General features: G+C 39.4%; 1 long non-coding RNA gene across 1 annotated transcript; it reads right to left on the bottom strand.

The window, feature by feature from the left end:
• Positions 1 to 974: 974 nt before the first annotated feature.
• On the bottom strand, positions 975 to 14,473 carry LOC107202044. Its single transcript, XR_004496994.1, has 3 exons — positions 11,719 to 14,473; positions 8,720 to 8,802; positions 975 to 1,427 (listed from the first exon to the last, which is right to left on the bottom strand). It is a non-coding gene; the product is annotated as an uncharacterized LOC107202044 (long non-coding RNA).
• Between the last annotated feature and the right edge of the window lie 169 nt (positions 14,474 to 14,642).

Raw genomic sequence — 14,642 nt, 5'->3', positions numbered from 1 at the left:
AAGATGTAGAATGTTCAAAAGCAATTGAACAAACAACTTCTCTCTAATGATGCCCAGAACCTTGGGGATAAGCAGTTCCACACAGACATTTTGGTCTAGTAAAGTACTTGTCTCCTGTTCCATCTGTGCAATATTTTCTACATGCTGATAAACAATAGGGCTGAGCTGAGCTTACTGCCTTACCCACTGGGAACCCATGACTATTGAATGCCTAATATCACAATCTTAACACTGTGTGGAAAAGGGTTTTGATACTTAAAACATCTTCCCAAAGGTATTTGATTAAGTAGGTCAGTCTCTTGCCTAGTCAACACAGCTCCTTCACTTTATTGCAGAGCAGTCATCAGGCTGCACTTTCAAGCAGTGTTTTCCCATTTAAATGATCTGCCTGCATTAAGGTAACAAATAAATACATGTGGCCTTTTACATCACTGGTTTGGCCTTGCAAGTGCAAGTTGGTACACAGCCTCAACTCTCACTGAGATCACCTGAGATGAAAATCTCCAGCATCTATCTTACAACATCTCACAAATCATGCTTAGAGCCTTCGTATAACCCCTTTCCTCCTTTGTTGCCTATGTCTGCTAACCCATCTGTTTTTAAAGTGATACCTCTGAGGGGAAGTGAAGGTTTGCTGCTACATCTTGCTTCTGCCCAACTGACACTTTACTGAATAACTTCTATTTTGCTGCATTCTCCAGCAGTCCAAAAAAGTTAGTTTAAAAAGGAAGGTCTTCTCTACAGTCCAGGTGGTTGACATTGGTTTTAGTTCCCTTTCCCATATCTTAGGATTTAATAATCAAATTTCTACAGATGATTTTTCCAACAGAATTTGATTCCCAAACATGAGGCTTTTGTTTATTTTGAAAAATCAAGCACATTTTATATTTATTTTTATATTATTTTGGTATAATACCTTTTCATTGGAATAATCTTGCTTTAATTTTCTGCACTATATATGTTCTTTTGTTCCCATCACCCAAGTAGCTGTTTAATAGATAGCTACAAATTAGCATTTGTTTGATCTCAGGTGTCTTTCTGCCTAAAGAATTAGTGGTGCTTTTGATAATATATACTCCAAAGGTATATTGTTTTGAACAACTCTTTTGACCTACTTGTTTCCATAATGTTTGAAGTTTCTGTCAATGTGATTTCTCTTTATCATTTTTCTTCCCTTCCCTTTACCAGAGGCTGATTTCCTTCTAACAACCTATTTCAATTCAGTAAAACTCCTTTTATTTTTTAATTTTCTTAGATTATTGAAGTCCCCAGATTCTAAAAACATTAATTTTACATTTTGTCAAATAGAAGGAAGTTCAGTAGATTCAAACAGAACTAGACTGAATAATCCTACCTATGTAATGTCCTTTTTCCTTCACTTTGAAAAATACAGCAACTGTAGATGAAATTCTTGTTCCTGTGACAGGCTGAAATGAAAATTAGAGTAAGCCTTATTTCATTAGATATAAAATATAAAACTCTTTGTCATTGAAAAAAAAAATGTATTCATATCACATTATATAAGTAACATGCAGACAGTCCTGATCCATCTAGTAGGCATTTTATTTTACAAAGACCCCAATCTTGCAGATTGAACAGATCTGAACAGAAGAGTCCTTTCACTTCCACTGAAAGCCAGTGAATCTCTTAGGTACTAGGCTTATAGAGGTGTTTTGGCACTTGAAAATGCAGACAGGCTCATAATAAAATTTTAAAAAATGTACAGAGAATGAATTCTCACTCCAGCTCATTTCGGTGTATATAGCATAGCCCATTATATTTCAGATGAAACAGGACAAAAAAAAATACTCAAACATAATTTTGGTTTAAATTTAAAAAAACCAACAAAAATTGAAAATAAATCTGTCCCATGGAACAAGAAAAGGATTATTTAGAAAATATTCAGGACATTTTTTTTAAAGACCTTTGAATTTGGGAGAAAACAATCTCTCCGAACTCCATCATGTGTTCAGAGATGTGGTAGGTACTGCATCATTTACATTTCCAAACAATACCAACTGCATATGATCACAATGACGCAAAAGGATTCATTTTGCATCTGCACGTACAGTCCTTGCACCACTTGAGGTGGGATAAGGCTGGGATTGCTAAATTCAGCTTTTTAAAAGGAGACTATTTTGTTGAAAAGCAGAATAGCTTCACAGTTAATATAATATGCTTTTAATCATAGAGTGGCTTGGGGTTGAAAGGGACCTGAAAGACCATCTAGTTCCAATCCCCCTGCCATGGGCAGGGACACCCTTTACTAGACCAGGTTACTCAGAGCTCCATCCAACCTGGCGCTGAACACTTCCAGGGACAGGGCATTCACAACTTAATAATTATATAGTATTACAAATACACCAAAAAGGCAATCATCAGATTTGAGTTATTACACTGAGTTTGAAGATTTTCTTTCCAAGTTATTTCTCAGAGATAACTGCATTTGTCTTCAAGAGTAACAACACTTTCAAATTACTTTTTATAGAATATGAGAAAAACTTCACTAAGTTTTAGCTAACACTGGTGAAAACCCAAACTCAGAACTGGTACTTGCAATATGAATGAAAGGCTCCCTAGAATTAAAATATATTTGAATGTTTGGTTATATATGACACCATCTATTCTAACTAGAAAGACCATAAATGGTTCTTTAATGATAAATTATTAAAAATTGTCTCCAAATACAGAAAGATTTTTGTATATGTCATAGTGATGTTTTCTTGGAAAGAATAAATGACTGCAAACTAAACAAGTACAGACACAGAATAAGAACTCCTGAGATATCTCAAGCTAATTTTATAATTCACTGTGTAATTTACAGAGCGAGCTTATGAAGTTGCTAAATTAGCATTCCAGGATCTCACTGGAAATCTCCTTTCCTCTACCATTATCCTCAGAATTAGCTCAAAGGCCTTTATCAAGACCTCCTACCCTGCAGACACAGTGCAGTGATACCAATCGTGCAGCCGAGAACTGAGCAAGCGCAGCAACTCTTAGCTAAATCACTGCCTGTATCTGTCTTAGTGCTTCACAGGTGCCCACACTGGGCAAAGTCTGGTTTATTTAATAAGTGCTTGGTATCTACACTAAAACAAAGAGAAACTTCAAAATAAAATAAAGAGAAAATTAAGTATCTTTATGGCATTACACTATAGTGCTTTTACAATGATTTTGAACGTTTATTATTTAAAATTAGGAGTTAAGGAGGGAAAAGGGCAGAAATTGTTATCACAAACTGTGTTAGAGAGGAAACTGATTACAAACATTTGAGAAGTCTTTCTGAACAAGATAATTTTATCCATACAAATTATCATAATTAGATATTCATTACCTCTCCCCACCACTGATGAACAAACTAAAACTGCAACGGTTAAGGCTAAGAATTGGCCATTCCATGTTCATATGGACTTTTACTATCTCTTTATAACTGATTGAGAATGTTTTCTGATTTATACTTAAAAAAAGTTTAAACTGCTTGACAAATATTTCATTGTCTCTATACAGCTCACTGCTGCCACTTGTTTGGAAAAATGAAAGGTAAGTTGAAAAATGCACCTTTTCCATTTTCATCTCTAATTGAATTCTCTCTTGACCCCCTTATTCCCCATGGCTGTATTTCAGGTTTTGATGATAAGAAAAAGAATTTTGTATTTGGATAATACAATTTTCTCACTTGCCTTCAGCGACCTTCAGCTCAATTTCCTCTCCCCAGAGACACTGTATATTATAGAATTGAATCAAATTCCTTATTCATAGAAAAAAAGTTCCAATTTAATCTGAATATTCAGCATTTTACACTGGTCAGGGTGATGGATGGCAAATTGAAATGCTTTTGGTTCAGGTAATCAAATGGTAGAATTCAGACTTGTATTGAAAAAAATAATGAAGTCTATTCAATATTCTCATAAGGTGCAAAAAATGCACATTACATGGTAGAACTGGGGTTTTTTTCTTATTATCGAACCAATAACATCTCCACCTCAAAAAGTACAGTAAAACATTAAGAATTTATGTAGGTTAGACCACGTGAAAAGTAGCCACCTTGGAGGGGGGGGAAATGCAAGCATCATTTTAAGAGTGCTCAGATGAACATGTACAAAACTGGGGGAAAAACAGACCTGTTCTCAGTATGTACCTGCAATGTTCAATGGTGGGTTACTGAAGCCTTGTAATATGTCTTAAATGCTTTTTGAGAAAGAAATACAGCCCTTTTAATCACTTCAAGTTGTTTAATATACTAAGCTACTGCAATGTTTCATTTTCATTCCTGAAAGTTTTATCAAATAATGTCATCAGGTATCTCATTATTTCCAAAGAACTTCCATTTCATTTTGGAAAATCCTCTTGTTATTTGTGAAGATTCAACCCCAAAACAACAATTGAATTGAGCTTGGCACCACAATAGTGATGAAACTTACTTCGACATCTGGGTTTGAACAAGATGTCTCCAGGAAAACAAGTGTATAATAATATGTATAATAAATTTGGTTTGGTTTAAAAATTCCACCAATAGTTACTTTCCTCCCGTCTAGAGATGAATGGGATTATGCTGTTTGACTTTCAAATACTGTATACCAGTTATTTCTTTTCTAATTATTTGGAGTATTTAAGCCGCAAGGAATGCCTGACTGTAGGCAACACTAACACTTAATTAAAAATGCAATGCAGCAATCTAAATGTTAAGGCACTGTGCTAAAACTAAATCCTAGGCTGCCCTTACTGACTGTACTAGAGTTTGTGCCTCCTCCATGTTTCTGCTCTCACCTGGCACACACAAAGCTGGTACACAGGCATTATCCAGGACAGCAGGATGAGGGGAACTCCTGCTCAGAGAAACTTCCCCATACCTGGCAGACACACCTTCAGAACCGGGGAAGAACATTTTTCATCAATATTCTTTCCTTCACACCACAAGCAAGCAATGCTCAGACTTGATCTTCCTCTGGGGAAAGACAGAGCTCTGCAAGATGCTGGACATGCTCACAGGGCATTTGTGTTCTCCACTTGTTGGTGGAGTTTGTCTTACCAGCTTGTGTAGTTTCACAGCCACAAGGTAAAGACGGAGTGTGAGGCAAGTGGAAAAAGTATGCACAGAAGCACTCTCAAGAGCAGGATAAGTGCTCAGACTATCAAGGATAATTAGAAATTACTTATTTTTTAGAAATAGTTACAAGTTAAATCTCTTAATGATGAACTAATTCTCAAATTAAGAGACATTGGCAGGAAATGGTGAATCTTAGCAAGGACATGCGATCCACCAGCAGTTGTGGAGAGAAGAGCTGAACTAAGAAGACACACAAATATATCCATTTCAGTCAAGGCCAAGATTAAAAATAAATAAATAAATAAATTGCATTTTTTTCAACCTTTTCCATAAGAGCAATTTAGGAACCAAACATTACATGCACCACTGTATGGTGAAAGGGTGGTTCCACAATGGAAGCCACTAACAGGTACACTGAGGAACAAGAAAATGAGAGCCCAACTACTCTTCCCAGGTCCCTTACATCTTCAGGACTTGCAGGAATATAAATAATTAAAATGCAATATTTTATAGGCTAAAGTGAATAGATACCAAATAGATACACAAAGTTTGGAATGGGTTATATAATAAAAAACACAGAAATTAATTTAAGATGTCATAGAAGAGGATTTAAGCATGTGATTTTGAAGTAATTCAAGTAGAAGATTGTCCCCTGTCCTGAACAGGATGGAAGAAAAGTGCATAGTTCTGACTAATCTATTATCTGCATTTCAAGGTCCAGAACACTAAGGACATTTGCTGCATGAGTTCACTTCTGCTGAGAATTATTTGGAATGTCTTGTGAACACATCTATGGGAATATTAGAAGTGTAAGGCAGATGTGACAGAAACTTCTACACATTAAAAAGGAAAACTAGAAAAATATTTTAATTTTGTCAAAAAGCTGCATTCCAATCTTGCTTCTTCCAGAAGAGTTCTTAGCACCAGTCCTTGTAGAAGGGCTAAGTACCGAGTCAGGACAGTCAAGCTGTGTGGGGAGGTGCTTAAAAGTCAGGAAACAGCAGCATTGAAATACTAATACACGCTGGTTTCATGTTACCATGGGGACTACTCCCAAAGGCCATATTAGCCTATGGCCACTAAGCCCCATGGGGGAACTTTCACAACCAAGGGATACCAACAGGCTCTTCTGGAGGGCAGCTCAGATCAGGAAACCAGCTCCAGCCCAGAGGAGTCTGTATCACCCAGATAAATTTAGCCACTGTGAATACTCTTCATACATTCAAATTACATTTTTTAGCTGCAATTATTTTTCCCAGGATCATGTGGAACATTATGCAAGCTTTGTCTTCTTCCAGTGTGCACTTTTCTCATTTCCATAACAGTGCTGTATTGGATCTATACCTTGGCAGTTGCTGACTGCTGTCACATTGACTTCTTTTTTCAGCTGGTAGTATTAAAAGGTAAATGTTAATTAAAGGGACTATTTCTCTAACCTTGTCTCTGGGATAGAATATTTAGTTAGGAACAGTATTGTTCATCACAGCTGCAGCCTATTTGATAAATGCCTTTTAAAAGCCAGACTCCTTGTCTGCTGGATATGCTGCCTCACTGAGGACTGGGGGAGCAAAACAGCTCAAGGTAGCCTTTGTTAGTGCCCCTCCTGTGCTCTTTTCAGACCAAAGGACAAACATGGTTGTGACAGTGTGAAAAATACTCTGGCCCAGTGTTCAAGAGGCTTTTGTTCTTTGTATGCTAACCTCAATGAGCACAGAGAAGAGCAGAGGTTTCCATGTTAGCTGGCACAGTACGCGTGAGCTGCTGATATGCTCTGAATGTACGCCAGCTTGGGTAGCAATTTAATAAAGCAGCTGAAGCTAATGCCATTTTTTGGCACCACATAAAAGAGTTTGTTGTAGGGTCACATATATGCATATAAAGGGTCATGTACCAGCAAATTTTCAGGAAATAGTAGACATGCACATTATTAGACTGAATTGCTGTCTGGCTCCAATATCTAAAATATGTAGCCAACTCTTAACCCTACGTCTCAACATTCTGATGCACTTAAATCAGAAAAACATGTAGGGTTTCTGTGTCTTAAGTGAAATTTCTAGAGTAGGAGAAGAATATCAAGAAAGTAGCAGATTCTATACAGAAATACTTGAAGCGCAATACTGCTGGAATTAGTGCCACTACTGACAAGATATTTTGATTAATAAACACTTTCCAAAATATGAGATTGCCTCTAAAATCTTGATTTTAAAGAAATTAATCTGGGGCTTTTTTTTTTTAATTAGGATTTTTGAACCAATAATTTTGTATTTCCAATACTTTCTTTGCAACTACAAGGACTCCTTTTAACATGCACATTTAATGGAAGATAACATTATTTCATAATCATGAGACTCTGGAGCTTTATAAGAAAAACAGTAAATCTTATTAGACTTGTGATAAAATTATTGGTGTTGGCAACCTTGCAGACACATGCCTAGAGCTGCACTGTGCTTTCCTCCTCTAACTACTGTAACTAAAAGGACTTTAATGAGAGCAAAAGAATGTGGCTCTGTCTGCCCAGAATCTTTTGGAATTTTCACTTTTCCCTAATGAAAATGAAAACAAATACTTTTCTTTTTTTTTCCTGTAAGCTTTTACAGACATCTGAACTGACTTTCGTAATGAAGAAGGATTAAGCAAACTCAGGAAAATTATAAATGTGGTTTGTATTAGTGTACTAATTAGCTCATAAATTTAGAAATAGTTAATCTTTTAGTTTTGCTGAATGAAAATAGCGGTCAAATCGCAGATCAGATCTTGTAAATGGAGAAATGCAGTGGTGAATTAAACCCCCCAGAGCATAGGTGTCTGATCTCATAGCATTATGAAAACTGGAAATCTTGCTACTGGCTTTGAAGAGCACAAGGTCAACTTAGCCAAAGTTGTAAAATATTACTCAAGCAGCCAGATACTTACCAAATAATAATAAAAACAATGTGATTTATTAGGTGTGTACTTCTCACTGTATTGTAATCCAACAATTAACTATATTAATTATTTTTAGTTCCATGAGCTAATTAGAGCAGTGGTAGCTGGCAAAATTCTGTGGTTTACTGAAGTTTCTATTTAATGTATGTATTTATGTTCACAGATATTCGTAAGACCCAGCCCTAGAAATATATATGTTATTACAGAAAAAACTGTGGGTACCAAGTAATAAAAATATACTTGTCCATTACATGATTTACATTTCTTTAGAACTGCCAAAGTAGAAAAAGAGTAGAGGCACTGTTTTACACTGCCCTGTTGATAATCTGACGAAGACTGCCCTGATGAAACAAAGAAAAGTAGATTCTGTCCCAAAACAAGTTTAGGTCTCACTTCTTTAGACTGGGTCCTAGCCAGGTGATGGAGACGGAAGAGCCAAGCACCTGGGCATGGTAGCAGACAAGTAGCTGGCAGACATTACAGGCTGCTGGATACAAGAGCTCAGAGCCTTCTCTCCCCTTTAATGATTGCACCAGGACAAGGTTAGAAGAGAACTGGGCTCAGTAACACTCACTGTGGAGAATGAATGGACTCCCATTCTCACACCCCATAAACATCCTCACGCACACCTTGTTAAACACCACCCCAGAGACTACATTTCAAGCAGTTTTCCATAAACTCCATGTGACCTGGATACAATGCTAGATAAAACCATCGGATAAAATACAGCACTAGAAGTATGTGAACCTGGGATTAGAAGATCAGGGTGACTTAATGCGGAACCAGCCTTCACATCTGGACTGCTGTAAACATCGCTCAGGCCAAGGCCCCTGTGGAAAAAAACCAACACACCAACAGTAATTCACTAAAATGTGTAAGAACTGCTCATTGCTACAGTGATATGCAGTAGGAATTAATTTAAAAACATGATGGCAAACAACTGCTGAATCAATTTCCTTCTTTGGCTGGTAGTGCACCTGCTCTTACAGTATCTACATTTTATACTCCATTATTTTTTTTCTTGCAGAGATGTAAATATTCCTGCATTAAACCAACTGCTCAGGTTGAGAGAGCCAGTCTTATTCTAACTACATGGTGCATGTGATAAGGAGGAAACAAAATGTGTCTGCAAGTACAAAATGTTTAATATTGCCTCTGCTTGTGACACAAGCTGGCAGGTTATAAAAGAATTTGTAATTATATCTCTGATTTGCTCTTAAGGAGTTGTGCACCATGAAGCCATTAACCAGATCCTATATTACTGCAGTATTCTACCTCAGGGTGGTAAGAGACAAAGAAAATTCAAGCCTCACATCTCAATATTAATCTTTTAATAATAATCTTTTCAGAGAGCATTGCTGGCTGCCAAATATGTACACCAAGTCAGCCTTGCTGACATATTTTTGCCTGCTTATGATGCTACTTCTGGAGGCCATATGACCTCTAGTTCACCATCCCAGCTCTATTTTTGCTAAGCTGCTGCAAGAAAGGATGGAGTGGAATGGGTAAGTGGTGTGGGTACATATTTCAATGGATTACCAGTTACTACCATTTTCTTAATATTTATCTTCATTTTAAATGATGCAGCATAAGGCATTCAAAACCCTCTCCATCCCCAGCCCAAATTAGTATCAGGACTAGGAATTTGAGCAACAGTATGTTAGACTTCATTCTCCATTTAATGGCCAGTAACATTTACACTCCCCTGAAGTCTCTCTGACTGCATACCATAAGCAGGTTTACAAGGAACATCACCTTGGCAGCACAACCTCGATGAACCCAGATGGCCAAAATTTTCAATAGCAACAACTTAAATAAAAGTGACCAGTTTGTCAGAGGCATTCAGCACACTTGCTTCCAACTAAGTTGACACATCAGGAACTCAGGACACAGTTATTTTAGTGCTTATATATAGGTTAGAACTGGACTTCAGATACCTTAATTTCAAAGTTGTGAAATATGTCAGCAAAAGCATTATAAAAACAAAAGCCTAATCAAAATGAAATATTATCCTTAAAGCAGCATTCAAAAGAAGTACAGTAGTTCTCTTCCCTGAAAGACAGTCTATCATTTTTAACCCCAGCCATTAACCAAATACCACACAGCTGCTCACTCACTCCCCCAGCAGGATCAGGGAGAGAATTGGAAGGGTAAAAGTGAGAAAACCCATGGGTTGAGATAAACACAGTTTAGGAGGAAAGGCAAAACCTATGCACACAAGCAAAACAAACAATGAAATTAATTCACTGCTTCCATGGGCAGGCAGGTGTTGAGTCATCTCCAGGAGAGCAGGGCTCCATCATACAGAACAGTGACTTGGGAAGACAAGAACCATCACTCCAAACATCCCCCTCTTCCTCTTTCTTCCCCCCACTTTACATACTGATCATGATGTCATATAGTCTGGAATATCTCTTTGGTCTGCTGGGGTAAGCTGTCCTGGTTCACAATCTCCCATGCACCCACAGTCTGTTCATCAGCATGGGAGCAGGAAAAGCAGAAAAGGCCTTGGCTTTGCATAAGCACCACTCAGCAATACCAAAACGTTTCTCCATTATCAACCCTATGTTCAACACAAATCCAAAGCAAGCCCCATACCAGCCCCTGTGAAGAAAGTTAACCCTGCCCCAGATAAAATCAGCAGAAAGGCAGATGAAAAGTTCCAGAATAAGGACTCAGAAAGGTCCTGAAGTGAATTGTATTTTGATCTTAGGCACATGTTCCACCTCAACCTGCCACTCTGTTCCAGGATGATGGCTCTGCTTCTGAGACTGGATTAGAGTACATCTGACACAGCCCTGTGCTAGAAAGGAAATAAAATGCTCCAAACACATTTATCCTATCTAACATTAGATTTCTAAAATGTGGTTATGTATACCCCAAGTACTAATTGAAATTCTTATTAAGTAGTGGAGAAAAACACTTTTAAGTTGTATTACAGCTGATCTAGGTTAAATGGCTACATCTGGATAACATTTATCAGGCCCTAGAAACATTGCTTTAGTACAGAGAGACTGGAGACACCTCTTTATTACCTGTATGTCTAAGTTGTACAGACCCAAGGTTATCAGGGAAAAAGCCCAGCTCTCACTGCAAAATGCTGATTAGGAAAGGAAATACTCCTTATCAACACCATTGCCCTGTGTCACTGTACACAGCAATAAACAAAGGAAAAGGAAGACTTTGATATTTAGTCAGGAACATATATTGGCAGTAGTGTTAATGTGACACTTGCTGAGTCAAGACAGGTGAAGCAAGGTCAGAAAGGAGCTGTAGGCAACGGAGCCAACAAGAGCTGCATGTGGCTGTTCGATTTCTCCACCGGGGTTAGTAGCTCCACACACTGGAGATATGGAGGGAGGTAATGTGTGTGCTACACAGGTACACCAGCATGGTGTACTAACTCCACTGCATTGGGCTGTTAGGCCCGAGCACTTCTGTTATTAATTGGCTCAAGTTATATCAATGCACCACTCTCTAGCACTTAATAAATAAGTGCCTTGCCTAAAGCATCATCTGTATCTTTTACAGCAATGCTAAGTGTGATCCCATCACTAAACTTTCAGGTATCAGTTGGATATTGCATGCTCCTTTCTTCAGTATTTAATATTTATTCAGTGGATTTTTAAAGGAGCCCATCCTTAAACCAGATGGATACATTCCATAAAAATGGTAGGACACTAGAATAGATTTTTGCTTTGCATACATTGAAAGCAACGTAAAAAGGGTTCAGCTTCTGTACTCACCATGTCAAGCAACAACAAGGAAATAGAAGTCGAAAAGGATTTCAAGTTTCAATTCTTGGTGGAAGATCTGAACAAAAAGGTTCCGTTTAGGTATTTCTCCACTTTTGGCCAAGTTTGAGCCCCTGTTTCTCTATAAACACACATCCCTACCAGTAGATACACTGCTGAGTAAACCTGATTCACCCAGAAACATGTCCAAAACATCTGTCTCAGTTGCCAGTACTGGTACAACCTCGGGAGGATTCCCAAAGTGTCTTTTGCACAACAGAAGGCACATGGAATTGATTCCTCTCTCACATTAATGTTATCCATGACACAGTGTAATGAAGTCAGAGTTACAATTGCTTTGAATCTATACTAGCATGCATGAGAGAACACTATGACTGTGTGCATCTCTTAGAGGGGTTTTTTTTCATTTATTTCTTTCTTATTTCTCATGTTCATCTGGGAGATCTCATTGCCAGTTTCAACAAAGGGCATCATCTCTTTGCAGATGATATCCAACTCTACAAGGCTGTCAAGTCATACTCTGATCCCGTTCTTGCCACCTGTCTTCAACATGTCAATCAACAGATGGCTACACCATCACTAAGGAATGCTTCAAAGGCATTCAAAATGTTTTAAAAGTCCTCTTTGTTCCATGTCTCTTGCTCTGCGATCAGTCTTCTTAATTCAGCCCTTCAGTTCTTCGCCAAAAATCTTGCTGCTATCCATAACACAGGGTTTTAAATTTCTTTTCCCCTCCCTAAAAGCTATTTCCATAATTTACAGATTTATTCATACTTTGACATCTGCTTCCGCTGTGTTATGTTGAATGTTTTACTCCAGTTTAAAACATGACATTTTGTCCACTTTGGCTTTCCAAAAACATATTTTCTAACTTCATCAACAAATGGGCAGGAAACAGAATACTACCCTACAAAAGTGGACATTCCCTCAAGAACTTTCAATGTCTTCTTAAGTACAGAATCTCATTTTAAGGCTTGTGAAAATATATTTCAGTGTCTACATCTGAAAGCTAAAGCCTTCTGATATACTTAGAAGAGTAATACAGGGTCTTGCCAGATGATTGTTATTATCAAAATATCATTCTAAACATAATTGTGTTGAAACGTACCAGATTTCTCTCACCACATCTCAGCTTTTGCTTCTCCCCAGCCCTTTCTTATCTCTGTGTCCTCTCCACAAGCTTCCAAAAGTCAGAAAGCAAGCCCATTCCTTCACTTACCCTATTTTACTCTTGTCTGCATTTTCAAGCCTTCCCTTCAAACCACTGTATCATCTTTAGTACAACCTCATTTCCACAGCATTAATGTTGAAAAATTTGTAATAATAACCTGTCATAAATCTAGAGTGTCTCTGCTGGTAAAGGAAGCAGCAGAATGTGAAATGGATTCATAGAAGTAAAGTGTAGCCACATGAGGAAAAATCAGTGCAGTAGAAGTAGGGAATCTTGTGTAAAAATACTAAAGAAAAAACTATATGGGCCAATGATCAACCACCTAAATCCCAGTGATAAGTGCACATAGGGAGCCACAAAGGGTGTCTCTGAAGGCTGATAACCACAAAATCCCAGTGTATGTCTTCCAGTAAAAAAAAAAAGGGGCTGCAAACAGATTGGCACACATCGTAAGGGGATTATCCTTCTGTAAGTTACTGCCTCCACCTCCTCTTTCATCCTATCATTTGCAATCCCATATCCCTGGTGGTAACTATAGCCATTGTGTAGAAAGAGCATTTAGTGTTCTCCTTTTAACAACATTTAGCAGATGGAACCAGCTCACTTTCACAGAACCACAGAATGGATAAATTGTGTGGAAGGGATTACAGTGCGTCATCTGATCCAACCTCTCTGCTTAGGAAGGGTTGTCCTAGAGCACATGGCACAGGAGTGAATCCAGATGGTTCCTGTATATCTCCAATGAGGGAGACTCTATAACCTCTCTGGGCAATCTATTCCAGTCTGTGTGGTCACCTGCACAGTAAAAACACTCTTCCTCATATTCAGGTGGAGCTTCCAGCGCATCAGTTTCTTGCCTCATATCTGAGAGGTGTCTGAACCCAACCCCTCTGCACCCCTGCTTTGGATATTTATACACATTAATAAGGTCCCCTCCTAGCCATGTCTTCTCAAGGCAGAACAGGCCCAGCTCTCTCTGTTGAGATGCTCCAGTCACCTTATCCTCTTTGTCACCCTCTGCTGGACCCTCTCCAGGAGATTAACATCTCTTGGGCTGGGGAGCCCAGAACTGCACACTCCAGGTGGGACCTCACCAGAGCTGAGCAGAGGGGCAGGATCACCTCCCTCGAGCTGCTGGCAACGCTCTTCCTTAGGCATCCCTGGACACCACTGGCCTTGGCCCCAAGGACACACTGCTGGTCAGGGACAGCTCGATGTCCACCAGGACCCCCAGGTCCTTCTCCTCAGAGCTGCTCCGCAGCAGGTCAGCCCCAGCCTGTGCTGGTGCCCAGGGTTATTCCTCCCCAGGTACAGGACCCTGCAGTTGCCTTTGTTGAATGCCAGATAGTTCTCTGACCCTCTCTTCAAGCTGCCGAGGTCCTTCTGAAGGGCTGCACAGCCCTCTGGGGTATCGGCCACTCCTCCCGGCTTTGTGGCATCAGAAAACTTGTTGAGGAGATACTCTGCCCCTTCATCACTTTGCCAGCTCCTCTCAGACAACCAGCAGGAGCAGCCCGTGAGACGCCGAGACCTTGGCAGAGCTCTAAGTTGGGGGCTGGCGGTGGCACCGCGGGTCTCGGGCCGGGCAGGGCAGGGCAGGGCAGCGCAGGCCCGGCGGCCCCGAGCGGCCCGTCGCCATGGCGACCGGCGGCCGCGTCCCGCGGGGCGGAAGGGCCGCGCTCTCGCGAGATGGCGGCGGCCGGACCGGGCCGGGCCGGAAGGAGGCGCGTATTTGAAGGCGGCG

This window comes from Parus major, chromosome 1 (genome assembly GCF_001522545.3).
Source record: "Parus major isolate Abel chromosome 1, Parus_major1.1, whole genome shotgun sequence".
Classification (NCBI taxonomy): Eukaryota; Metazoa; Chordata; class Aves; order Passeriformes; family Paridae; genus Parus; species Parus major.
The sequence above is the reverse complement of the archived record's forward strand: the minus strand, read 5'-3'. Positions and strand labels throughout refer to the sequence as shown.